Below are 27,506 nucleotides of genomic sequence, written 5' to 3'. Positions count from 1 at the left end.
GGTATCCTATCTCAGCCTGATGCTTGGTAGCTGCCTCCCAGTGCCTGCCCTCTGGTTCTGTCACTTGATCCTGATCTCCTGGTGTTCCAACCAGGCTTGAATCCTGGTAATCAGGTCTTGGCCCCTTGGCCCAAGTCTGACACTAACTCCTAGGCCAAGCCTCTCATCCCCCTGGTACTCTGAAAAAGATCTGGGAGTCATGGTGGATAATCAATTGACCTTCAGTTCCCGGTGTGATGTGGTGGCAAAAAAAGAGTTAATGTGATTGTGGTATGCATAAACAGGGAACACTTGAGGGGAGGAATAGCTCAGTGGTTTGAGCATTGGCCTGTTAAATCCAGCATTGTGAGCTCAATCCTTGAGGGGGCCATTAGGGATCTAGGGCAAAACTGGTACTTAGTCCTGCTAGTGAAGGCAGGGGATTGGACTCAATACCCTTTCAAGGTCCCTTCCAGCTCTATGAGATAGGTATACCTCCATATGTTAGTAGGAGTAGAAAGGTTGTTCCACCTCTGTATTTGGCACTGGCATTACTTCTGTTAGAATACTGTGTCTAGTTCTGATTTCCACCATTCAAGAAGTTTATTGATAAATTGGAGAGGTTCAGAGAAGAGCTAGATTAAAGGATTAGAAAACATACCTGATAGTGATAAACTCAAGGAGCTCAATCTATTTAGTTTAACAAAGAGAAGGCTAAGGAGTGACTTGATTATAGTCTATAAGTATGTACATGGGGAACAAATATTTGATAATGAACTCTTCAGTCTAGCAGCTATAACATGATCTAACGGCTGGAAGTTGAAGCTAGACAAATTCAAACTGCAAATAAGGTATAAATTTTTAACAGTGAAAATAATTAACTATTGGAACAACTTACCAAAGGCCATGATAGATTCTCCATCAGTGACAATTTTAAAAATCAAGATTGGCTGTCTTTCTAAAAGATCTGCTCTGGGAATTATTTTGGGAAAATTCTGTGGCCCATGTTATGCAGGAGGTCAGATTAGATGATCACAATGGTCCCTTCTGGCCTTGAAATCTGTTTGTCCTTTAAACAAGTTAGAATGAAGTTTCTTAATATTAGTATGGGAAGGATTGTTTCCCCTAGTGCCATGTATGGAGATAGCTGTTGTCCATTAGTGATATCAGTCCTTACTACCCTGATCCCTGCATAAGATCCTCCATGGTTCCAGGGATTTGGCCCCAAATCTGGAAAGCATCCCCTATTCAGGACAGCACTTGAGCACATCCACAAGTCCTCGCAAAGTTAAAAAAGCTTAAAGTTAGGCACACACTTAAGTGCTGTCTTGAATTGGAATCTTTGTGTGTGAAGAAGAGTGGAAGAGAGGAAGACCGATGGTGGGGCAGAAATGCACAGACATTGTCTATCACTTGACACGCAGCAGGAACTCAAAAATTCTGCTGCTGAGATAAAAACAGCCCGGGTCCTACCATCTTTTCAGTGAATGCTTTCTACATAGTGGAATCATTCTTGAAAGGGTCCAGAACTTGAGAATTCTTTGTGCAAATGGACCTGGCTTTTAGCAGACAATGAGGTTTGGAGTCAGACCTTTTATTGGAGGGGGAGGAGGGAGGCAATTTCACACCTGTCCTATGAAAGAATGTGGAGGAATTCTCTTCCTGTGCATTTTACCATGGGAAAAGACAGTCTGGTCCATGATAAATAACTGTCACTATGATGCATCCATGTCCACTGATCTATTCTATTTTTTGAGCACCTGCTGTAACAGAAAAATTGAAATGGATGATATCCTAAGGATAAATGTCTCCCAGTTTGGAAATGTTTGCTTCTGAGTGTTTATGTTCAGTAAATGTCTTTGGCTTTTTGGCATCTATCCAGCAACAAGAGACTTATCCTGGAACAGAGTTATATTCCAGTGACATTATCTCTTAATTAAAATAGTGGATGGATTCTAATGGTAAACACTGTGTCTGTCTTATTTCCAAGCTGAACTCTGTAATTCAAAACAGCAGCTACTGCAGATCACCACTGCAATCTGTTCCTCTTCTGACATTTTATAACTCACTAAGACACAATGGATCCAATCCTGTTCTAATTGAAGGCAATGGCAAAGCTGCCATTGATTTCAATAGGTGCAGAATTAAATCTAATATAAGAACTAAAATTCAGTGCAGGGTATTGAATGATTTCTTTTGCACTTTTTTATACTGTTTTGGATAATATATAGTGTTCTGGCAGGGAAATAACAATCAGTCTATTGATCTTTTTTATATGGATGGAATAAAAACATTGCATTCTGCCAGCTATTTGATTATAGGAATTGCAATTAGATTTTTTGTTCCCAATGGGACTTTAAATAGTGAGAATTATGTTCCTGTTATGTTAAGTAAACCAAGCAACACAATATTTATTGTGGATTCAGTGACAAGGGAGATTGCATTATCTAAAACTATTGCATCATGGCATCTGGCTTGACCCACTAGATAAAAAATTGTCTCATTTGCAATATAAATTTTCTTTATTGCATTTTAACCTAAAGCTATCACACAAAGCATTATCTTCCAAGATCAGTTCAAAGCAATTTTAGACAAAGGCCACTCTTACAGAGCTTTTAAGAACTGACAAATGTCACAAGAGACCTATAAGAAAAGCGGTGTTCTTCCATTCAAAAATTAGATGTAAATCAGATAAATCCCCCTTTCTCATTTTCTCACTCTTGCACTGTAGAACTCACTGTCATATGCTGAAAGAAATGCAAGATACAACTATGCATTGCCTTTGCCTTAAATATAGATATCCCATCATGCAAATGATGACTTGCACACACACTAATGGTTATTTAAAGTGCTGTAATATTTCTGTATTATTTTGCTTAGTAGTTATGGCTATCTGCTGCCTAAAGATAATACCTGCATTACATCAGCAGAGAATGACATGGTAAAACTCGTCAGACATCTGAAGCCTTCTGAATCTTCTGACAATCTCTTGGCATTTACTGTTCTCTCCTACTTCATACTCTGAGCATTATGTTTCCCAGGAGCTACCTGGTAGATCAGCTACAAATATTCCCTTTTCCAGTGAGAGTCATTCTATCATCTTATCCAGGATACCAATTTGGAGGGCCTCCGATAATTAGGGTGACCATATGTCCCATTTTGGCTGGGACGATCCCTTTTTTAAGCCCTGTGCTAGCCGTCCCAACTTTTTTGGCAAAAGTGGGCATTTTCCCGTTTGCTTTTGATCTGTTGGCAAGAGCAAATGGGGCAAATACCCACTTTCAAAAAAGTGGGGTGCAGAGGAACATGCACTGGTGCAAGCAGCGATGCCACCCCCTGCCTTTTGAAAATATGGTCACCCTAGCGAGTATGTGCATCACTGCTTGCCCAAGCCCTGCCTTCCCCGCTTCCCCTTTGGGAAATATGGTCACCCTATGGACAATTGGCTTTTTTGGTTCAGTGGCCAAAGTAAAAAAAAAAGATTATTTTAGGTTAGTCCAAAACAAAATGCTTCATTTTGATTTCAGGCTTTTTTAATTGCTTCTTTGTTAAAAGGAACAGAAATCTGAAAATGTCATTTACGAAACAGAAGGGAGAGGTCCCCTTGTCCTGTAGTTAGAGCTCTCACCTGGCTTCAAGTCCCCACTCTGTGATTCAGAGGAGGGACTTAAACTTGAGTCTCCTACATTGCAAGTGAGTGCACTAACAACTGAGTGAAAAGGCACATTAGGGTGGGGCCTTCTCAGTATCTCCAGTTGAAGCTGTTCCACTTTGTATAAATAACAACTTATTCATCGGAGCAGAGACTGGGAACCCAGATAAGCCACCTAACCACCATGTTATAGTCATTCTGGTGCTTCTTCTGTCTGGCTCAATGACTATTTCATTATTTATACAAACTTGAACAGTTTCAGTAGGAGAGATTGAGAAAGATGTACCCTAGATTACCTTAAATTCCAGTGTTTAGGGCAGTCCACTGGGACATGGGAGACCCAAGTTCAAGTCCTTGCTCCAATGTAAGCAGAGTTGGGACTTGAACCCTGGTCTCCCACATCTATGTAAGGACTCTAATTATGGGGCTATAAGGTACAAAGGCAACAGTTGTAGTACCACCACTATCACGAATAGTGCCTAAGTCTTCTTGTGAATCAAGCCCCCTCAATTTTTTCCCCCCCTAAAACTATTCAGTGTGTCAATTCATATATAGTTTCAGGTCAATCCTAGATTGCATTTTTCAGCGAACATTTATCTGAAATTTCCCCCCATTCTACTGCATAGAAAATATAGTATACAAAAGGAGGAGCTAGATTGCTGACCTGCACTTCCTGAAAAAAGGAGTTGGCCTGTAGCTAAAAGAATAGGAGGATGCTCCTCACAGGTTTTAATTTGAGGTTAAACAAAATTCCTCACTCTCAGAATCACTAAAAATCTTTCTGAAAACACCAGCTCTTGATAAATCCTAGATTTCTCTTTAGAAAACATTGTGTTTAAATGTTATCTGTTAACAGTAATGTAACCTCATTTTTCTCTTACACCAGTTTTATACCACTAAAATCACATTGCATATATCTACCCTACATTGTAAACCCATGTCTGTGGGACCCATGCTTGTGGACTCTATTTCCAAGTCTGTGCTTGGGCATTCACAGTGTCTCGTAAACCTGGATTTTTATTTTTTTTTTTGCTGGATTCAGGTCTCACAACTATACTAACTCATCCATCCTTCTGACTTAGGTCTATGACCTGAGCTGCATCCACATTGCAAAAACAACAGTACATGGACCCAAGCGTCAGTGGGACACTGGCTTAGAACTACCCCCACAAATGGGTCCTAGGAGCTGTGACCTGAGTGCTTGCTGAGCCAAGTCACAGATTTGTGTGTGGACAGTAGTGAGGTTTGGGCTCAAACCTGAGACTGACCTTGGGTTTACACTAAATGTAGACATACCCATTGACTTCAAGTGGGGCTACTCTTAGTTTGCACCAGTCTAGCTGTCAGGAGAATGATATCCCTATTCTCTATTGCACACAGCTGAGCAGACTAGTAGCAGGCAGTGGTGCACATACACATTAGCCAGTTTATTATTACAGTATTAGCAGTAATAAAGGGGCAGGGGGGAAAAGCAGGCCCGTTTCACAACCTGCTCTAAGAACAGTGCATATGCACTGTGGTATCTAACCTCATCCCCTTTCTGGGGTTTGGCTTTATTAACAAAGAACTCAACCATAAGATAGTTTGCACAAACTTTCTTTCCACATTTGGTTCCTCCTTGAGGACTGTGCAACCCATACCATAGGATCTCTTTCTATAAAGGAACTCCCACCCCAAGTATATCTAGGTATGGTATTAGTGAAACTGAGTCACAAAACCCTTTCACAACAGGATCAGTACCTGCTAAACAGGGGTGTTTTAGGCCAACACACCCACCTTGTTACAGGGTAGGTGGTAACAGTCTGGATAAACCCTAGATATTTGGACAGTTATTTGCACCAACTGAAACCTTCCTTGTTTCCCCATCAGCTCCTTCTCTGCATACTGTCTTCCTACCTCCTTCTTTTTATGTGACCACTTCCTTCCCTTTCCCTGAGTTCTAACAATGCCTTTCTCTCTCTCTTTCCTCCTGACTCAGAACAGGCCTCCTACTTTCCTATATATTTGCTACTATCTCAGAAGGTTTGTAAGTCTCAGAGACCTACTATTCTACTCAAATCTCTGACTGTGAGACATTCTTAGGGGAAGAGATGCTCCAAACGTATCCATATCTGTTGCCCAAAATAAGGGCAAGGGCCATACTTGCAGAAATTCTGTCTCAAGGAGTCCTTTCCTCAACTTCCTTTTCCCTTACAGCAGAAAAAGAGAAAAACCACTAGCATTCTCCCTGTACACTAGACAGTTTTCTGGCTTTACACAAGTCCCATCTATTCCCCTACAGGTAAGCTCCCTCCTAATCAGTGCCTTCCACTCAGCCTAAATCTCCCCATTTGCAGCTTAATTGACTGATTGGGCCCACCTGGCCTAATTCAGCTCTCTCAGGGCTAGTGTGGGGAGTACACCCCATCACAGTCATATAATAACATTTTCTAGGGCTGAGGTTTCCTTTTTTACACATTAAATATCACATGTGATAGTACTTAACTAAAAGAGGTTTGAGTTCAAGGTTGTTGCTAGCTCTTATGCTTTTGGAATCGGTTTACTGATCCATTATTTAGACTCATTGCTTTAATGAAACTTACTGTTTTCAAAGTCCCTCCTTTACCAATGATTTGCTTTAAAAGCTTGTATGCTTTTTTATTTTTAAGTAAACATGTTTGAATTAGTTTCTCAAATCTGTGGGCTAAAGAAATAGTTTTGTGGGTGATGTTTTGCTACATGAGCATTTTCAAATTATTAAAACTAAATAATGCCATCTTGTGGTGAGTAAAGAAAATACAAAAGTTAATCAGAACCCTCTAATCACATCCTACACAGATGATATGCTAAGTAAACGTGGTGGTTGTTTAGAATGGGACAGTACTGTTTCTATAGTTCAGAGTTTAGTAAGATTCTGTAAAAATATTTGGATAAAAAAAACATGCACAAGTGACTAAAATCAACAATCTGCAATAGTTAATCAAATTAAAATAGGACATATTTATAGCAGTTCATTCAATTTACCAAACCAGACTGAACAACATATTGACTCCAACATGTATAAACTGTAAGCAAACATAAAATTCTCCTAATATACTGTTTAATCAATAGAATAGTAGAAATGTTGGCAAAGTGACGTAGGGAGTAAGTTTTCAATGTAAACATTGTAAACAATCTTGATATCAGATTGCAGTTCAAGTGCCCCAGGCAAATACCCCAATGACCTGGGGGAAAAGGGTGATATTCTGAAACTCTCTCTTTTTGTGTGTTAGTCTGTTTGTCTCAGTTTTACCTGTGTCATCTCCCTGACTGTAACCATTAGATGAACCAGGGTATACTTCTAAAGCATCATAAAATGTACTTTACATTAGCTTTTGCAATTTTCCTCTCTTTCTCAGGCATTCAAAAGTTAGATTTCACAGTTCTCCAACTACATCATCGGACTATCAATTTGGTAGCTTACTCATATTTTTATTGTATTTAAGGTGGTTATTTTTCATATATTTTAGTGATTTTGATGTCATCATTATACCATCATGTATACAGTGTCACATCAAAATGCACCTTTCCTTTAAAAGGAAGCTTAGATACTGAAGAATGCAGAAATGTTACCAAGGTCCTAATTCTGGGATGGGTGCTCTCATCCTCACAATAAAACCCACAAGAGAGCGACAGGTGCAGAATAACTCGGGGAACCTTGCAGAATTTTATCCTAATGAATGTGTCTGCAGGGGAAGGATTTGCCCATCCACAGAACAGGCTGCAGGAACTATTCCCAAACCCAAGGGATCCTCCTGGGGAGCAGCAGGAAGTCAGACCTGACTTCATTCAGGTCTATCCCTCCCTGCTGGCTCTGTACTCCCAAAACCTCTTGCCCTGACTGTTCAGCTTCTGTGCAATTGCACTGCCAGGTTCTCCTATTCCTACAGCTGCCCCAGGGAACTCCCTTTAAAAAGGTATCCCTACCACAGATGTGGTTAGTTTGTCAGAAAGGTAATACTGCCCTAGGCAATATTACCTTTAAAAGGAAGCTTTATAAGCTCTGCTGGGTGGAGAGATGGGGATAATATGCATCTTCCTCTGTCTTTGAGGCCAGAAAGGACCATCATGCTAATCTAGTCTGACCTCTTGCACATTGCAGGTCACAGAACCTCACCCAAACACTTCTGTAATAGACCCCTAACCTCAATCTGAGTTACTGAAGTCCTCAAAGCATGATTTAAAGACTCCAAGTTACAGAAAATCCACCATTTACTCTAATTTAAAACTACAGGTGACCCGGGCCCCATGCTGCAGAGGATGGTAAAAAACCCTCAGGGTCTCTGCCAATATGATCCAGGGGAAAATTCATTCCCAACCCCAAATATGGCGATTAGTTAGACTCCAATCATGTGGTCAAGACCCACCAGCCAGACACCTCGGAAAGAATTCTCTGTAGTAACTTAGAGCTCTCCCCATCACTGGCCATTGGAGAATGTTAGCAGTCACAGATCGGCTTCATGCCATTGTAGGCAGTGTTATCATATCATCTCTTCCATAAACTTATCAAGCTTAGTCTATCAAGCCAGTTAGATTTTTTGCCCCCACTGCTCATCTTGTAAAGCTGTTCCAGAACTTCATTCCTCTGATGGTTAGAAACCTTCAGCTTTCAAGCCTAAACTTGTTGATGGCCAGATTATATCCATTTGTTCTTGTGTCCACATTGGTGCTTAACTTAAATAACTCCTCTCCCTCCCTAGTATTTATCCCTCTGATGTATTTTTAGAGAGGTATCATGCCTCCCCTCAGGTCTTCTTTTGGTTAGACTAAACAGTCTCTTCTCATAAGGTACATTATACATTTCTCAGATCTTTTAGTAGCCCTTCTCTGCACCTGTTCCAGTTTGAATCTCTCTTTCTTAAACATGGGAGACCAGAACTGCACACAGTATTCCAGATGAGGTTGCACCAATGTCTTATACAATGCTACTAACACTTTCCTGTCTCTATTGGAAATACCTGGCCTGATGCACACTAGGACTGCATTAGTCTTGTTCACAGCTGCATCACATTGGCAGCTCATAGTCATCCTGTGATCAACCAATACACCCAGTTCTTCCTCTTCCTCTGTCTCTTCCAACTGATATGTCCTGATCCCTTACCCCTCCTCTGGATCACTGTTCCCACCCATTCCTCCCTGCAGATCCCTAGACCAGAGGAGAAGTTTCTGTGAGGTCCAAGATTAGATGGGGGGAGAGGGTGATGCTGCAGAGACAGCTGTACCCTACACCCAACAATTCTGTGAAGAAAAGGGGAAATCTGCATGTGCTGGGTCTCCTTTGTGTGTAAATGTGGGGGGCACAACTCCCCATAATACCATCCACCATTCTGTGAATGTGAGAACCATTGTTCCTGTTCGTTACCATTTTCTGTAAAGAAAGACAAATGCCATGGAATGAAATTGTGACCTCAAATTACATGCAATCCGCAACAGTTAATTGAAACAATATTTCAGATCTTTTTAGTTACTGATTTGCACATTTTAAATGTGGTCTAAACAGTTGATTATATGCCTGAAAATGTCAATAAGCAATTTTCCAATCAGGTTTGTGCACCTGTGAACATATGACTGTGCAACAGGAAACATACATCATCCTGTGTTCAATAATTTTAAAATCGACTTCCTAGGCTGCAGAAACTAGTGTCTGACTTTTACCTTTTTCTTTGGTTAGCATTTAAATCTCAAATCATCTGCTCAGAACTCAGCCTCAGTATCTTGGCAAGGCATGACAAAATTCTGTGGGGAATGCTTAATGGCTGGAGTAGCTACCGTTGCTCTAGTACCTAGGCACTATGGAGGAAGAAGGATAAAAAGATCTTTACAGTGGCAGATTTCCAGTCCAGCACTGCTTTGCATGAAGTTGTGCATCCACAGAAGCATGTGCTTCTTTTAATACCCACACCCCTTTGTGAACAGAACCACAACATTTCATGTGAACAAAGGGTCCTCTTGCAATAGGAGGACTGGGTAGATTTGCCCAAATGAGGACAGTAGCAATATACGTTCTATTGAAGTTTGGGCTGCATGTCCTGTGTATCCCATACCATTTACAATATGTCCATTAATGACTCCCTGTGTAATAATAATGCACTGAAAATATATCTACAAGTTGGATGTAAAATTTTAGCTCACCTTTTTTTAAAACCTGAAGATGTAAAATGATTGTGTAGCAAGAGCAATGGAACTTGCAGAAAAAAAGTCAAAACCAGAAAGTCTAACAGATTTGTGTTTCCAATAACACATGAATACTTTTGATGATAAAGTCAGGATGGAGAGGAAAGACATGTAACACCAAGAGAAGAAAAGTAATCACTTGGATGGTATGATCTAGTGGATATTTTCCATCACTAACTTCTACAATTTCTCTTTTCATGGGATTGTGAAATTTAGTAAGGCACAGAAATATGAACCTGAATTTACTATATGCAGGTAGGACGCGTGTGAAGACGTAAAAAACGCAAGTTCTTGCCCTGAAGTCGAGGACTTACTGGTAAAGTCACAGGTGGACTTGAAGTATTGTGGGGTTTTTTAATATTAACTACTTTTATTTTATATATAGTTGTTGCCTCACTAACCAGCTACAAATTTTCAGAAGAACACTTTGCCAAACAAGATAAAGTCATGGAGGAGTATGGAAATAATTAGAGTATGGAAACACAGGAACTGCTATACTGGAAGAGATCAGTATCTGATGTGTGCAACAAAGAATATAATGACTACATGATAGAAGAGACTTTATTTTTCCAAGAAATCACAAATTTTAATCTTACCTGGGCTAAGCCCATGGTTTGAGGTGAAATATTTTGACCTTATTTTATACTGGAAACAGGCTTTTCCTGAGCAGGAAAACCATAATCAACCTCTAGCTGCCTGGGGTTTAGATAACACTTCCCCTATAAGCATGATCTTTCAAAATTGTCCATTGTGGGGGCTTTATACTTTCCTCTGAAGCATCTGGTATGATACTATTAGAGACTGGTCTGAACTAGTATGGCTATTCCTATGTTCTTAGGAGACAGACACCACCACTACAGAGGCTGTGAAATTTCAAGGAAGATAGAATACCTCTGTTCTGGAACTGTGAACTACTCCATTCTTTATCTGATGTGGTCTGTGTATAGAACTGGAGTGTGAGGAGGTTGCACTCAATATGATCTAATCAGGATGATTCATTAATGAACATATTTGGCTCTGGCCCCTCAACTTTGCTTATGTCAAATGTTTCAGGTGACAAGAGTCTTAAAGGCTGATTCTGAGTGGGTTCATCTCTGAGTTGTTTACTGTCTTTTTAATTCATTATTTGTATTACAGTAGTGCCTAAAGTCCCCCAATCGATATCAGGGCCTCATTGTGCTAGGTGCTGTACACACACACACACACATTGTAAGGGTATTGTGAGGAGAGATACATTAAGACTGATGAGCTGCTCAGGCACTTTGGCAGGGTCGGCAATCTTTCAGCAGTGGTGCGCTGAGTCTTCATGTATACACTCTAATTTAAGGCTTCGCATGCTGGAAACGCATTTTAACGTTTTTTAGAAGGTCTCTTTCTAAGTCTATAATATATAACCAAACTAATGTTATATGTAAAGTAAACAAGGTTTTCAAAATGTTTCAGAAGCTTTATTTAAAATTAAATTAAAATGTAGATTTTATTAGTTTAGTGTGATCCTTGCCCTTGCTTTTCCTTGCTGAGTTTTCCAATGTCTGGTGGCACCTATTTAGATACTTTAAGCTGCACACAGGCTTCGGAGTTATACATTGATAACCAGCTGGCAGGAGGTCAGCGGCTGGAACCCCAGATCGGCAGCTGAGGTGAGTGAAGCTGATGGCTAGTAGGGCTGAGCAGGGCCTGAAGCCTGGGCCCTGTCTGGCAGGGGGCCTGTGCTGGAACTCCAACTGGAAGCAAGGTGTGATGGCACGCGGGATGAGCTGAGCTGCTCAGCCCGCCACTGTTCTGGGGTTTGGCTGCTGGCTCTTGCCAGCTGGAGTCTCAGCCTGCTGCCAGCCTGGGGGAAGGAACCCCCAGGCTGGCAGCAGGTGCTGAGTGGTGCTGGCGGTGGGAGCCCCGCTGGCAGGAGCCAGCGGTGGAAACCCCAGAGCAGCAGCGGGCTGAGCGGCTCAGCTCGTCCCACGTGCCATCAAAAATTGGCTCGCGTGCCACCTTTGGTACACGTGCCGTAGGTTGCTGACCCCTGCATTATGGTAATGGCAGCCATATAATTACATGAGAAGTAGATTCTGGCAGGTCTCCCCACTCCGTAGTAATGTAGCCTATTCCTTAGTACATTCTAAATATACAAAACAAAGTAACTAACTTGAAATCCACAACACACTCAGCTTCTGCCTCCTGCCCATTGTAGCTAACTACACCTCCAAGAGTTATGTCTTCCTAGTTTACTGCAGACTTACACTCTCCATATTTGTTGTCAGGTTTTGATCAAGTTTTAAACTGTAAGAGCCTCAAGGAAGGGACATTGCTGTTTCATTTTTGCCCATAAAACACACCTGCAACACCATATAAATCAGTGGTTCTCAAACAGAGGTACATGTATCCTGGGGGTATGCAGAGGTCTTCCAGGGGGTACATCAGCTCGTCTATATATTTGCCTACTTTTACAACAGACTACATAAAAGTACTAGCGAAGTCAGTACAAACTAAAATTTCATACAGACGACTTGTTTATACTGTTCTATATACCATACACTGAAATGTAAGTACAATACTTATATTCCAATTGATTTATAATTATATGGTAAAAATGAGAAAGTAAGCAATATTTCAGCAATAGTGTGCTGTGACACTTTTGTATTTTTATGTCTGATTTTTGTAATCAAGTAGTTTTTAAGTGAGGTGAAAGTTGGGGGTATGGAAGACAAATCAGACTCCTGAAAGGGTACCGTAGTCTTGAAAGGTTGAGAGCCACTGATATAAATAGTATAATGCTGGGCCTTGTAAGGAGAGCTTTGGACATGTTAGAGATGGAGTATTTTAGTCTCAGTGAGAGATTCACCACTGTTCTGGCCCTTTTGTGCCTGCATCTCATACAACTCAGGCAAATGCCCCAACCACTGGGCTATAGAATCAGTCTCTTTTTGGCCCGCTGAACATTTTATTATTTATGTGAAATGGAACAGCTCCAATAGGAGACATTGAGAGCACCCGCAACCCCAAACTTCCCTAACCACCAGACTCTTAGGTTTCACCTGGAATGCTGGGGCCCAGCTTCAAGTTCCTGCTCAGAGTTAAGCAAACTGTCCTAACCAGCAGGCTCTTAGCTATTTTGCGGGGTCAGATTTAGTGTCTGTGTACATCTCTTTCCCTGCTCACTCCCTTCAGAAGTTCCTTCATGAACCTGAAAAAATGTTTTAACTGAACCCCCAAAAATTTCGATTTTGACAAACTGGTATTTTCCTGGCCAAAAATGTTTTGTTGAAATATTCCACAACAGTTCTACATGTGACATAAAGAGTCTTCTTAGTTACTGAAATAATTCTTAAACTCTGCTTCTTTTTCTACTTCCTCATTGAAAACCCTAAATTTAGCTAAACTTATATGATATTGTTTTAGTAAAGTAAAGTGTTTGGAAATTGCATTGCTTTGTTCCTTTTTTGTGCCTGTTATTTATATGACAGGTTTCAGAGTGGTAGCCGTGTTAGTCTAGATCTGTAAAAAGCAGCAAAGAGTCCTGTGGCACCTTATAAACTAACAGAAGTATTGGAGCATAAGCTTTCGTGGGTGAACACCCACTTTGTCAGATGCATCCAGTGAAGTGGGTTTTAGCCCACGAAAGCTTATGCCCAAATAAATTTGTTAGTCTCTATGGTGCCACAAGTACTCCTTGTTCTTTTTATTTATATGACTATCCTTATTGTCTGTCTTTATATAATTGCTCTGTGGTTCAGGAAACAGCTACACTTCAGTGCTGGTGGTTTTTTTAGTGCACTCTGTTTCCTTTTCCAGATATTCACCTCACTCACTATTCTTGTAAATGTAATGTCAAAGATTACTCAGTGTGTTAAAATATTTTGGAGAGAGAAATGAACAGAGTTATAACACAGAAGCCTGTAAACAGACATGACACACCTCAAAAGTTGCAGTCTTATTCAGAGCTTACTGAAGTTGGTGGGAGTTGGACTGGGACCTATATTCATAAAAACTCTTCTGCTAGATCTTATAGAATTTATTTATTTGAATAGTTTAGATAGATACAGGCACTTTTAATGTAGGCATTGATCTAAATGGAAGATTATATGTATATAGATTTCTTTGTGGCCTGGATTAGAAAAATAATGTAAGTGCTATCTGGAGAAACATAAAATGCTTTGTAACTAACTTTTATCTGGCTCTGAAATATTTAATCAAGATCTGAAAGAATGGTGTTCCATTTCTGCCTATAAACATTGTAACCTCTACTATTCACTGCGGAGAAACAGACTCCCACGCACCTCTCATAGCTGTATGATTTATTACACTGGAATTTGCTGTAAATCTACTTCTCTTTTGTAGCTATCAAAATGTAGATGCATATGAGACACGGGAACTTTCAAAGAGTCAATGAAAGGGGTATGATTATAAAGAATTGTTGCTTATCTGATAAAACCATTACTGAAGCGCTCACTGACTTTTCATAGCATATATAAATGATTCATTGTATAGAACAAAACTGTAAAAATTGCATCCCTGTTGTTCTCAACTATCGCAGAATAAAAGGAAAAAGTCCAAGAAGGTATATACATTTTTGCAAGTAGATTTGCCTATATGTAAGTGGTGGGCTTTTCTTTTAAACAGTGCTCCCATTCATGTCTTTCAAAAGAGAAAAATCCAAGTATTATCTGAGAAAATATTGAAGAAACAGTTAAAAGAATATAACACCTCACTGAAATACTTTCTAAACATTTAACAGCCCTAAAAATGATCAATGATTTGAAAGCTCACTCTGTCATAAAGATATTTTCCTTTACACATCTTCCCACCTTTATTTTAGGAAAAAGACAATCAGTAGAGTAACATAAACAAGGAACAATTACATACTCAAAGTACAAACATGACAAACATGTCATGGTTAACATATGATGATTACATGTACTACATTATTGACCCTGGGGGTTGGATTCACTCATTCTGGCATATGGAGGTGACCTTACACTTCTACGTATTCACTTGATCTCTCTTCATCAAGGCGAAAGGGGACGAAGGGGGGATTCATCCTGAGGGAAGGCAGAAAGTGGTATAACTGCAACACCTCTTCTGCATTTCAGATGGGATAGGGGGCTGTAAATTTCTCTAGAGGCCACAGATGGAAAGGGCTTGTGTAAGCCCCTTGTTAGCAGAGTCAGCATTTGAGCCCCATAGAAGAGAAGTAACATTTTGTGCATCCAAGCACTAGCAGCATTGCTTTGTTAATAGTAGCAGTTTGTTCCATTAGAACATAGTTGAGTACCCATGGGGGATAAAAGTTATACCTGTCTTTTTTTTCGTTTTTTTGATACTTAGTGAATGTCCCTTCTGTGAGAGATATGGCAAGGAGATCTTATTGCATTAAGTTTAAAGAGCTGTGGAATCCACTGTATAAACAATGAAAAAGTTATGTATTATTGCAGGATTGTATTTAGCTTGTCTAGGAAGAGACATGATCAGTGAAAACCCTGGGAAGTGTTACAAACTTCCAAGAACTATTTTACACAAAGTGCCTGACAAGAATGAACTTCTGGGACAAAGTTCAAAGGGGGTTCCCAAGAAATCTCAAACATATCTCCTCTGGTTATGCAAGAACTAGCCTTCTGAAGCTTCACTCTGAGGAGGGGACCTTTGTTTGCTGATCACCTATTACATGAGGAGAAGGTCAAAGGCCCAAACTGTATAAAGGAAAGACTGAATGATTCATGGGTGTGCTTGTTCTGAGCTAACAGCTATAATAAACTTGTAACCACAGAAAAGCCCCTTGGTGGGCAGTACTGGGTTTATTAGGGCACCAATGCTGCTATCGCTCCAGGCCTGCACTGGGAAGGGGATCCTAATGACTCCATCCCCATGGCCAGGATGTGTGGCAGAGAGCTCCTTTGGCTCCGTGGTGGGAGCAGAGACCCCACCATGGCCTTGTGGCTGTAGGAGTTCCCTCTCCCCACCATGGCCCCGGAGCAAGAGGAGTGCTTTCTCCTTGCCATAGCCTCAAGGGAAGAGAAGCGCTATGCCCCAGCTGCAGCCCTGGGTTGGAGCACTTGTCAGCTCCTGCCATGGCCCTGGGACTAGAGGACCTGTCGGCGCCCCACCACAGCGGGCAAGACTGGAGGTGGGATGCCAGGACCATGTTCGTTCCCTGTTGGAGCCCACAAATATGTTTGGCACTGGGCCCACAAAAGGTTAATCTGGTCTTGTTGGTGGGGTTTGAAGGACTGATCACATGCCTGAGCCCTTGTTGGAGTTGGGGGTGATTTTTTGGCAAGGGTAAGCTTATTAGTATGCATGCAAATTCTTTTATTGTTTTTAAATTGTTTTCTCTATAATGCTTTCAACTTAAGAATAAATGTGCTTGCTTAGAAAAGGCTGTGTAGTAACTGCTAACTGTGGGCAATTAAGCTGTTCATAGTCTCTGAGGAGAAAGCAAAGCAGGCCTCCTTTTGCAGGTTGCTTTGCTGGAAAACTCAGTGTAGGCAGGGAACTGTGCAGACTTGAAAAACCCGGGTCAGAAGGGAGTGAGATGTAATGGCTGGGGTGTAAGAATCCTAAAAGTTCATTCCCTTGTTGGACCACAAAGGGAGAATATAGGTGCAGTTGCCCTGACCTGGTATATGCTCCGTTTCTCACCCCTAAGCGTGTTATATTTTCAAAAACTCAGCAGCAAAGTAATGTAGCAATTCACTGACAATTCAGGAAGGATGCCACAGCAACAGCATTCTTGTGAATCCTGTGAGACAAAAGTTACCTTTCAGCAGAGAGGCTGACATTTGTTCCATTACCACTGAAAAATGAGACTGTATAAAGTCAGTCACTTCACTCTCATGGGAATGATGATCTATAATGGTATTTCAGCAAAAAAGATTTCCAGAAATTTTACAACTACATTCTTTTCAATCATTCTAATTTTGCTTTCCTACAGTCATTGTCTATATTCAAAGGTGTAGACAGCACATAAGATGCATCCCTTTTCCCTGTCATGTCTCACTATTCCCCCCATGGGATTCTTGTTTCAAAGATCAAGCAGTTTGAAGCCAGCAGCAGCTGTGAAAAACATTATGGTTGCTACAAAGTACATGTGACAGTGCTTTTGTCCACATTATTAATTCACTGGTACTGCAGCCATACCATAAAAGAAAGATTAATGAAACACACCACCAAATCAATGCACAGTTCATTTGCAATATTTAAAGACTATTTAAATAAAAGCTGCACAAGAGTTAGATTAAAAGCACAGGTTTCCTTGTATCTCATGTTTTCAAGCTTCCATTTTGAACAGTACTGGAAGACTCCACATTACTAGCATTCAAGAAAAAAAAGGGGGAATTATATGCGATCTGATCCTTCTCCCATTAAAGTCAATGGCAAAAATCAGGACTGGTCAAACTTTTTCTGTGGAAACTGTTTTTGACAGAAAATGGGTTTTTGACTAAATACATTTTTTCAAGAGAAGTGCCTGCTTTCTCTGGAAATTTTCATTTTTTTCATTGATATATTTTGGCCAAAAACTTGAAAATTGCTCTGGGAAAAATAATTGTTTTTGAACTGCTCTAGCAAAAATCCCATTGAATTAAATGGGAACAAGATCAAGCACTTAAATTCTAACTATTTTAAAATTAAAATGGAATTACTGTTTAATTTTAAAGATTTTTTTTCCTCATGCACTGGGTTCACAGAACTCCAGAGTCTGAAAGAATTTTTTTCCAAGCAGTTTGTAGTGGAGTCCACTTTCTCCTAGCTCACTAAGCAGAGTGCATCAGCTAGAATCACACAAAGGAGTCCAACTCAAACAATTTCATTTGGTTGCAGGGGCAGACACTGAGGGACTTCGATACTTTCCAACTTTTTCTGTGTCTCTACCTTTCATAGGTGTAGACGTGTGACCTCCCCAGCTTGCATAATTCCACTGCTTGGAAAAACTATGTAATTTCATGAATTATCTCAGGCAAAAATTTGCTGTTTTCACAAAAAATTTTTATTTTTTCTAAAAACAACTTAACCCTCCTCACATACACTTAAATTAGATGTTGCCGATCCGTACCTCAAAAATGAAAATGAAAGGATTAAAGTAGAAAGTCATACCCCATTTAATGAACTCTTTCCCTCCAAACTCTCTTACAAAACAGCAACATTTCTCATCCAACCATCATCTCTCTCTAAGAATCCCTCTCCTAATACCCATGCAAATAAATAGACATCACTGCATGCTGAGAAGGTCAACAAATTAGAGGTCTGATGGACCAGGGGGAGGTGGAATAGTCAGTTTCAGAACTGAGGCCCTGGTTTAATTCAGAAAAGGAACAGGTTGTGGTACTCTTCCAAGATCTGCTGATAAAATTAGCTTTGCTCATGTCAGTTACCAAAACAAGACACCGTTCACAGTAGATTATGAAGATGTTCAAAATATGATTGTGCAGCTCTGAGATGCCTAGGGCTCCCTGAGTTTGACTCCTTTTCAACTGGTCTTTCTTGAGCATACTCATGGGCTTTTCTGGGCTCAGCTCCTTCTTGATAGGAGGAGAAAAAGAGTGGTGACATCTCTCAAATACCATTCATTGAGGCAACCGAGAGACATCACTCACAGTAAATTGTGCAGCTTTGTGACTCTCTCCTTTCTCACTTAAGGAGAAAAATAGTTAATACTGACATTTAAATTATCACCACTGAGCTCTTTTCAAACTCATACAGACATCTCTGCATTAGTTACACCCTTGGTTCACATTTTTTGGTTTTCTTTACAGCTCCAGAGCAGCCTCAAACTATGGTACAGAGTATAGGCATGTACCAGCCTTTTCCAAGCCCTGATGAGACCCTTCACAGAAGAAGGCCTGCTTTTAATTCTCAATCCAGGGACAATCATGATAGGCACTTCCAGTGACTGCAACTGCAGTAGTACTATATGGTGAAAGAGCCAGTTTACTTAAAGTTTTACAGTAGGACTTCATAGATCAATAGCCATACCTTAAATTTCACCAGAAACCCAACAGGAAACTAATGCAGACCATGGAGACCTGATGAAACATGCTGTCAGTGAGAAGTCCCAGTTAGTAAAATGGCAGCCACATTCTGCATGTAATTCAAGTTTCTGAAAGTTCCATATAATGTGCACACATAGAGCTAATTCTCCAGGCAATGGTGGTATTGATAACTTCAACAAGATTCACTTTAAAAAAACATGCACCCTTTTCACCAAGTGTGCATGGGAAAAAAGCAGCCCTGTCCATGGCTGTTATCTGCATATAGAGAAGCAGCTTAGTACTTGACATAAACCACAGTCAAAGAGGCTGATGAATTCTCTGATTTTTCTACTGGTGATTGCCTCAGCCTATCATATTTATCTCCATCTTGTCTGGATTGGACCTCCATCAGCTAGCTGTTATCCAAACCCTAATCCCAGCCATACACTGATCAGATGAACTAGAGATATAGAGCAGAATGTCATCAGCCTCATAAAAACAATGTCACCAGATCTCATTAACTGAAGATCCCTGGGAAAGGCTCCCTGTTCTTTATAAAAAAAACCTCTCACATCAGACCTGACAAACTCACTTTACCAAACATATCTTGTAGACTATATATATCCATAAATGTTAACATGTAAGGTGTCTACAGAAAGCTTATAACTTTTCAAGACTCATAATCATTGTGAGATGTATGTATGGGTAATATTTAAGGAATAATGTATTTATATTGAACATTTGCTTTATGGACTTGGAGTAAAATCAGTCATGATGGCCCAGTCATACAGGATGGTTAACTGACACTTGGCTCAATCATCTAGCCTTGCTTCATGCCAAGACTTTCAGTGGAAAAACATCAGAGACAACTGCAAACAACGAAAGCCACTTGGAGGTAAAAAAGGACTATTACAACAGACAGAGTTTTGCCCTGCCCATGAATAAAGACAAAAGATTGTTTCAGTATAACAGAGACTTGGAAAAGACACTCTGAACCCTTTCACTGAGGAGATATCTTGGGGAGCAGGGAGGTTCACAGGAAAAATTGGATCCTGGTTCACATGAAGCCAGCCAGGTCTGCAACAGGCTCAACTTTCTGGAGAAAACCCACTTTATTAGACAGAAAAGATAAGACTCAGGTTTGCATTTTATGATTTTGTTTTGTATTGTAACCACTTGTTTCCATCATTCTCTCTTATTTCTAGGGAACTCTCTATTCTTTCTTTAATAAACTTGTTTTTCTTTTATTCTAAGTGCTCACCAGTGCTGTGTGATTTTACAGGAGCAGTAAAACTAGTAAACTGGGGTATATTGCTCCTTTGGGGGCAGATGATCTGGGTTTTCTGTGAGCAGCCAGTGTCAGGGGCTGGATATTACAGGGGAATGATTCAATGGGACTCAGCAATTGGGTGCACCTATTATTACCCTGCAAGGCAAAGACAGGTCTGGCACAGCCCATAGGAGGGTGCTTGACTGACTAACAGGCTGATGATGGTGTAATAAATAAATAATTTATTTGTTAGGGAGCTAACACCTACTTACCACAAACAAAACACCCTTATTCTGGAGGCACGGGATTACAAGGTACCCAATAATCATCACAGTGATAAGAAGGAACCTGGCGATATCCTGCAAGAATAACTTCACCATACGTCTGTCTCTCAGAAAATGAGCAGTCTCTTTCAAGAGTAGCCCCATCAACCTCTGGCAGAGACATGGAATAGCAAAGGAGAAATTATACTGCAGTGGTATCTGTGGGACACTCTTCTTTTCCCATCACAAACTGTTTTCTAGTTGCGTAAGTTAAATACAAACCAATACTACCAGTAGGACAGCAGAAATGTACTGATAGAGCATGGATGTAACAGATTATATATTACTGATGTTTAATTCTCAGATTGTGTAAAACTATTCTATTGGCCAATAACATTTATTTCTTTACTGATCACATAGTTAACATTTCCACATTTAGCTTGATTTAAATGATGTTTTGTAGGAACACTGGCAGGATCTTGACAAGGGCCATCAGAACCAAAAGTCAGAGCAGGGTCAAATCTGAGGCTGGGAATAGCATAGGAGTTTTTAGTCAGGTTCCAGGTCAAGGCTGATACCAAGGGTTGGAGTCTAAGTGAGGTTTCAGGGTCTGGGTCAGGAAGTGAAGTCCAGATTAAGCCAAGGTCAAAGCCAGGAAGTCAAGAGCAGGAATGGTTATGGTAGTTATAGGAGATTCATACTGTTGTCTTGACAATTTCTGGAATGCCCCTTGGGTTTATATAGGGCAGGGAGCCAATCATGAGCCAGAAGGCTGTTTTTCTGTCAGACCTTTTGAGGAGGGACTTCCCAATGGTCTATATCCACAGCAGGTCATGGGTAGGAGTGCACAAGCTGGTTACAACTGATGCTGGGTAGCAGTTCTGTAGGCCTGGATTTGAGACCTGCTGGCCCTTACAAATGCAATAACAGCAATCTTTTAAAAGTGAACAAAGTTTAAAAAATATAAAGAAATTAGCTACAATTTTATGTTTCTCCTTTTATGTTGAAATGTACAAAATATATTGAGGATACATGGAACTTTATATTTTTTATAGCTAGAAAGCACCATGTATACTTAATAAAATGTATATATTGGTTAAAATATGGCTCAGTGAGACTAGGGTCATTGAGAGATGATTGGGGGTGACTGGATAAGAGACAAGGACAAATACACAGAGGGGCAAAGATGAAAGCATAATAAAGAGTTGAAACATGATAATGTAGAGAAGAGGGAGCCAGTGGATAGATTAAAAGAAGAGTGATGTGGTGAGACTGACAGGTAAGTAAGGTGATCCCGGTGACAGCATTTGGTAAGTACTGGAGGTCAGTGGGGTCAGGAGGAGGTTACAATAATTGTAATGGGAATAAAGGCCTGATTGAAAGTTTGAGTTGTAGGGTTAGAGGGATTCAGACTGATCTTGGAAGAAGAAGAACTGAAAGGGTTTGGAAACACCCCAGCTATGTTTGTCAAAGAGGAAGGAAGAAACAAAGATGATCTTCTGGTCACAGACTTGAATGACTGGGTGGACGGTGGAGTTATCACTAACCAGAAATGAGAGGAGAAGAGAGGGTTTGGGAAGGAAGGCAAGAAGTTTGATTTTGGTTGAAATGCAGGAATGGAATATTGTTTTTTAATTCTGAAGATAAAATGTTGTTTAAGGTGTAACCTGCTTGGTCCTGTAATGCTTGTTTTTACTTGGGAATAACTTTATTTTACAGTAGATTGAATTGCTTCAGACATAATCCTCCTAGCAAAAACCAAAACCAAGCTGTCTGTGATGTCAAGAAACCTTCCTTGATGAGTATCAGAGGGGTAGCCGTGTTAGTCTGGATCTGTAAAAGCAGCAGAGAATCCTGTGGCACCTTATAGACTAACAGACGTTTTGGAGCATGATGAGTCATTAACTAGCAAAACATTAATATTTTTCACTTTTTATTTTAATAAAAAACTCTTTAAAAGGAAGTAGCAGCTAGATGGAAAAGTTCAGATTGCGAAATGTGTGAATGTTTTTTCACTGCCTACAGTGCTGCTGATTTTACATTCCATTTTCATCTTCCCCCACCCAGTTCCCACTGTAGGAATTTATGAGTGGAAACTCCAACTTTAGCAAATGTCAGGATAGAAAGTAAGTTTTCCCTAGTTATTTGGCTCTAAGAATCAACATATTTGTTCTTCTGAACTTGTATGATATTACAAATTATAAAGGACAGGTAACAGGAAACAGAGAGTTCCACCTCTGTGCCAGTGATTCAGCTCTACCTCAGGTTAGCAGTCTATGTGAAAGAGTTGATGTCTTATTTCAACCATGTACATCAATGGTCACAGCTGGCACTAGTTAATCATCTCAAAGGAGAGGCTAATGGCTGAGCAGTCATGGTAACTAATTTGCCCTCTCACCTAAGAAGTGTTTTTTTGAAATCAGGGTTGAGACATATTGGCAGCTAGCTTTCATTGATTCTACCTCTAGTGCATCTTTTCTGTGGATACAGAATACTGTTCTTTAGAGTTGTCACTGGAACCTTTTGTCAGCAATAAGTTTACTTAAAATAAATAAAATAAAAGAAGGTACAGTAACTCTCCACTTAACGTCCTCTTGCTGTTTCAATCTTATGTCCCTGCTCAATTACAGAACATGCTCCATTTAAAGTTGTTGCAATGCTTTGCTATAATGTTGTTTGGCTGCCTGCTTTGTCCACAGCTGGCACCCCCTCATCAGCTCCCCAACGCCCCCCCCCCCAGCGTCTTCCTCTCCACCACCCATCTCCTACCCATGGCAATCAGCTGGCTTGCAGCATTCAGGAGGGAGCGGGGAGGAGCGAGGACTTGGCATGCAGGATCCCCCTCCCTCCCCTGCCTCCCGAATGCCACAAACCAGCAGATTGCCGTGGGCAGGAGGCAGGAGAAGGAGAGAGGTGACTGCATGGCGAGTCCTCGCTCCTCCCCGCTCCTTCCTGTCCATAGCAATCAGCTGGCTTGTGGTGTCCAGGGGGAGGGGAGAGAGGGGGAACCTGCGCACTGTGTCCTCACTCCTCTCCCCTCCTTCCTGAACACTGCAAGCCAGCTAATTGCCACCCGACAGGAGGAACGAGGACAAGGCATGTGGAGTAAGGCGGGGCACCTCCCAACTATTGTATTGTACTGTATGGCAAAAAAAAATTTCCCTGGAACCTAACCCCCTGTCATAAACATACAGCTAAGGGTAGCATAAAATCCCTCCTTTACCTGTAAGGGGTTAAGAAGCTCAAATAACCTGGTTGGCATCTGACCAAAAGGACCAATGAGGGGAGAAGATACTTTCAAATCTATGGGGAATGTTTTTGTTTTGTCTCTTCGTGTGTTCTCTTCAGGTCAACAAGGAATCAGGGCAGGGAAAATACATCTCCCAAAACCATACCAGAACTAAGCATCTAAAATTACAAATTGTAAGTAATAGGAAGAAAATGTATTAGATTATCTTATGTTTTAGTTTGTGAATTGTCCCTATGACAGGAGGGAGGTTTATTCCTGTTTTTTTTTTTTTGGTTTTGTTTTTGTAATTTTAAAGTTTTGCCTAGAGGGAAATCCTCTGGGTTTTGAATCTGATTACCCTGTAAAATTGCCTTCCATCCTGATTTTACAGAGTGTTTCTTTTACTTTTTTTTTATAATAAAGTTCTGCTTTTAAGAACCTGATTGGTTTTAGTGTCCTAAAAACCCAAGGGCTGGTATGTGCCCACTTTCTTAACCTATTTGGTTGGTATATTATTCTCAAGACTCCCTAGGAAAGGAGGTTGTTGTGTATTTGGTTGTCATGGTTTTTGTTCCCATGGCAACTGAGTTAGATATTTAGGGGATAGCCTAGCCTGCTCGGCCAGTTAGGTGAGCTCTGTGTGTGTAAATAAATGGTAGTTTTGTTAGCTGTCTGCTGTCTGGCCTCTAGTGATTTCTTCCTAAACCGGCTGCCCCCAAGGATATAACAAGTGGCGACGATGGATGGGATTCCGGTGCTGCTCCCGTAACAGAAGGAAGTAGAAGTCAAGGTAAAAAAACCAACCAACCAAACAAGAAAACTGCTTGTTTGCACTGACTGTGAAAGTGAAACTAAGAATCATGGCTACTCTGACCAGGCCACTGGAACCTTTTGATGAGAATATAGAGCAGTGGCATGTGTATACTGAGCGTTTTGAGCTTTTTGTTATTGCAAATGACATTACAGAAGCGAAGAAGGTGCCAATATTCTTAAGTGTTGTAGGGGCTAAAACCTACTCCTCCCTGCTACGCAGCTTACTACACCCTGTTAAGCCTGAGACTAAATCTTACAGTGACATTGTGGAAATCCTGGGGTCCCATTTTTCCCCAAAACCACTGGTAATTGCTGAAAGATATAGGTTCCACAAAAGAGACCAAAAAGAAGATGAAACAGTTGTACAATTTGTAGCAATTTTAAAAAAGCTAGCAGAACACTGTGAATTTAAAGAGATGTTAAATGATGCCCTGCGTGACAGGTTAGTGTGTGGCCTGTACAGTGAAGCTATACGGAAGCGCCTACTGACAGAGGCTCAGCTTACATTACAGAAGGCTGTTGATATTGCTGTCTCCATGGAACTGGCTACAAGGGAGGCGCAATACATCGGTGCATCCCCTAGGGTGCAAAAAGTGTCACAAGAAACCTACCCACAAAACTGTGTGCAGAGTCAAGAATGTTACCGCTGTGGTAAGCCAGGTCACCAGGCATCAGAATGCTGGTGTAAGGACCTGGTGTGTCGACACTGTGGCAAAAAGGGACACATTGAGTGTGCCTGTAAACAAAAGAAAAAAGAGGCCTGTGGTCTGGCGACAAAAAGAGGAACCTGCATACCCTAGAGCAGACCCAGGATGATCAAAGGTGACACCTCATCGCAAGAGCGGAAGTGCCACTGCATGTTTTGTCTTTGGCAGTGGGCTCACATGAATACTGGGTAACCCCCGTTGTTGGATGGCAAACCTATACGCATGGAACTGGACACCGGTGCAGCCGTCTCGCTGGTCTCCGAGACTGTGTATAAAGAAAAGCTACAGCATCTTCTGCGCTTAAGGCAACAAAAAACTGTTCTGAAGACGTATACGGGAGAAGCTGTGCCCATGTTGGGCACTATTGATGTTAAGGTGGAGCTCAATGGACAGGCTGCTAAATTGCCACTGTTTGTGGTGAGAGGTAACTACCCAGCCTTAATGGGTAGGTCTTGGCTTGGGAAGATTCAGCTGAACTGGGCAGAAGTGCACCGGATGACTAAAGAAGAAACCAGTCTAACCCCTATACTAAGGAAACATGCTGCTGTTTTTGGAGATGATTTGGGAAGTATGAAGGGAATCACTGTGACATTGAACATTAAACCTGACAGTCCACCAAAATATCTGAAAGCCCGAACTGTGCCATATGCCATCAGGCCAAAAGTTGAAGCAGACCTGGAGCGCCTGGTCACCAATGGAGTCCTAATACCAGTTACCCATAGCTCATGGGCCACTCCTATCATCCCCAATAGTGAAGAAAGATGGCTCTCTCCGGATTTGCGGTGATTTTAAAGTCACTGTCAACCCAGTGTTGTGTGCAGAGCAATACCCGCTTCCCCGCATCGATGACCTCTTCGCAGGCCTGGCTGGGGACAAAAGTTCAGTAAGATTGATCTGAGTCAAGCATATTTACAGATGCACGTCGATGAAAAGTCCCAAGAGCTGTTGACTATTGTGACTCATAAGGGGCTTTATCGATACTGTCGCCTACCCTTCGGAATAACGTCTGCTCCCGCCCTGTTCCAGAGGGCTATGGACCAGATCTTGTGTGGCTTGTCAGGAGTTCAGTGCTATCTGGATGATATCCTGGTCACTGGAAGGAATGAAGAGGATCACTTAAAGAATTTAGAGGCTACCCTACAAAGACTGGAAGAGTATGGCCTACGAGTTCGCAAAGACAAGTGTGAATTCTTCAAGCCCTCTGTTGAATATTTTGGGACACATCATTGATTCTGCAGGTCTTCATAAGGCCCCTGCAAAAGTTAAAGCTATTGTGGAGGCTCCCCCACCTCGAAATGTAAGCCAGCTGCGCTCGTTTCTAGGACTACTGAACTATTATGGAAAGTTCATCTCACAGTTAGCCACACTGCTAAAACCTTTCATGAGCTCCTTGGGCAGAACAAGGCCTGGAAGTGGACTGAAGCCTGTGATGTTGCATTTAACAAAGCTAAGGATGCATTGCTAAATTCTGAAGTTCTAACGCACTTTGATCCATCCTTACCCCTACAATTGGCCTGCGATGCCTCCCCTTATGGAGTGGGAGCAGTCGTGTCACACATTATGCCTTCGGGAGAAGAGAGACCTATTGCTTTTGCTTCACGCACTCTAAGCAAAGCAGAAACTAACTACGCCCAAATCGAACGTGAGGCATTAGGAATTTTTTTTGAAATTCGGAAGTTTCATCAGTACCTGTTTGGGCAAAGTTTACTCTTCTCACAGACCATCGACCTCTGACGTCAATTTTTGGACCCTACACAGGCATTCCCCCATTAGCTGCTAGTCGTATGCAACGTTGGGCATTGTTACTTTCAGCACACACATATGAAATCAAATATCGGAAATCCACTCTGCACGGCAATGCAGATGGCCTCTCAAGGTTGCCTTTGCCGGTCAAACATCAAGATAGTGCCCAAAAGGAAATCTTCTACTTTGAACAGGTAGAGAATACACCCATCACTGCTACTCAGATAAAGAAGGCAACTCGCGTTGACCCAGTATTGTCCCAAGTTATGGACCTGGTGATGCATGGAAAATCTCGACAAACCTCTCCGGTCTCACCCGACCTTGTTACCTACATGTCCAGGAGGACGGAGTTATCGGTCCAATCTGGTTGTTTTGTTGTGGGGAGACGTGTCATTATTCCACCACCACTGAGATCACAGATGTTAGAACAGCTACATTCCGGTCACTGTGGAATAGTGCGCATGAAGGAAATTGCACGAAGCTATTTTTGGTGGCCTGGATTGGACAGTGCTATTGAAGAGAAGGCAAAAGCTTGTATGTCATGTCAGGGTGTGAGGAATGCACCCCAGTGGGCACCCCTACACCCATGGGACTGGCCTGAAAACCCGTGGCAACGTATATTCACATTGACTTCGCTGGCCCCCTTGAAGGAAGCATGTTCTTGGTGGCAGTAGATGCCCATTCTAAATGGCCAGAAG

Source organism: Chelonoidis abingdonii, chromosome 6 (genome assembly GCF_003597395.2).
Source record: "Chelonoidis abingdonii isolate Lonesome George chromosome 6, CheloAbing_2.0, whole genome shotgun sequence".
Taxonomy (NCBI): domain Eukaryota; kingdom Metazoa; phylum Chordata; order Testudines; family Testudinidae; genus Chelonoidis; species Chelonoidis abingdonii.
Note: the sequence above shows the minus strand (reverse complement) of the source record.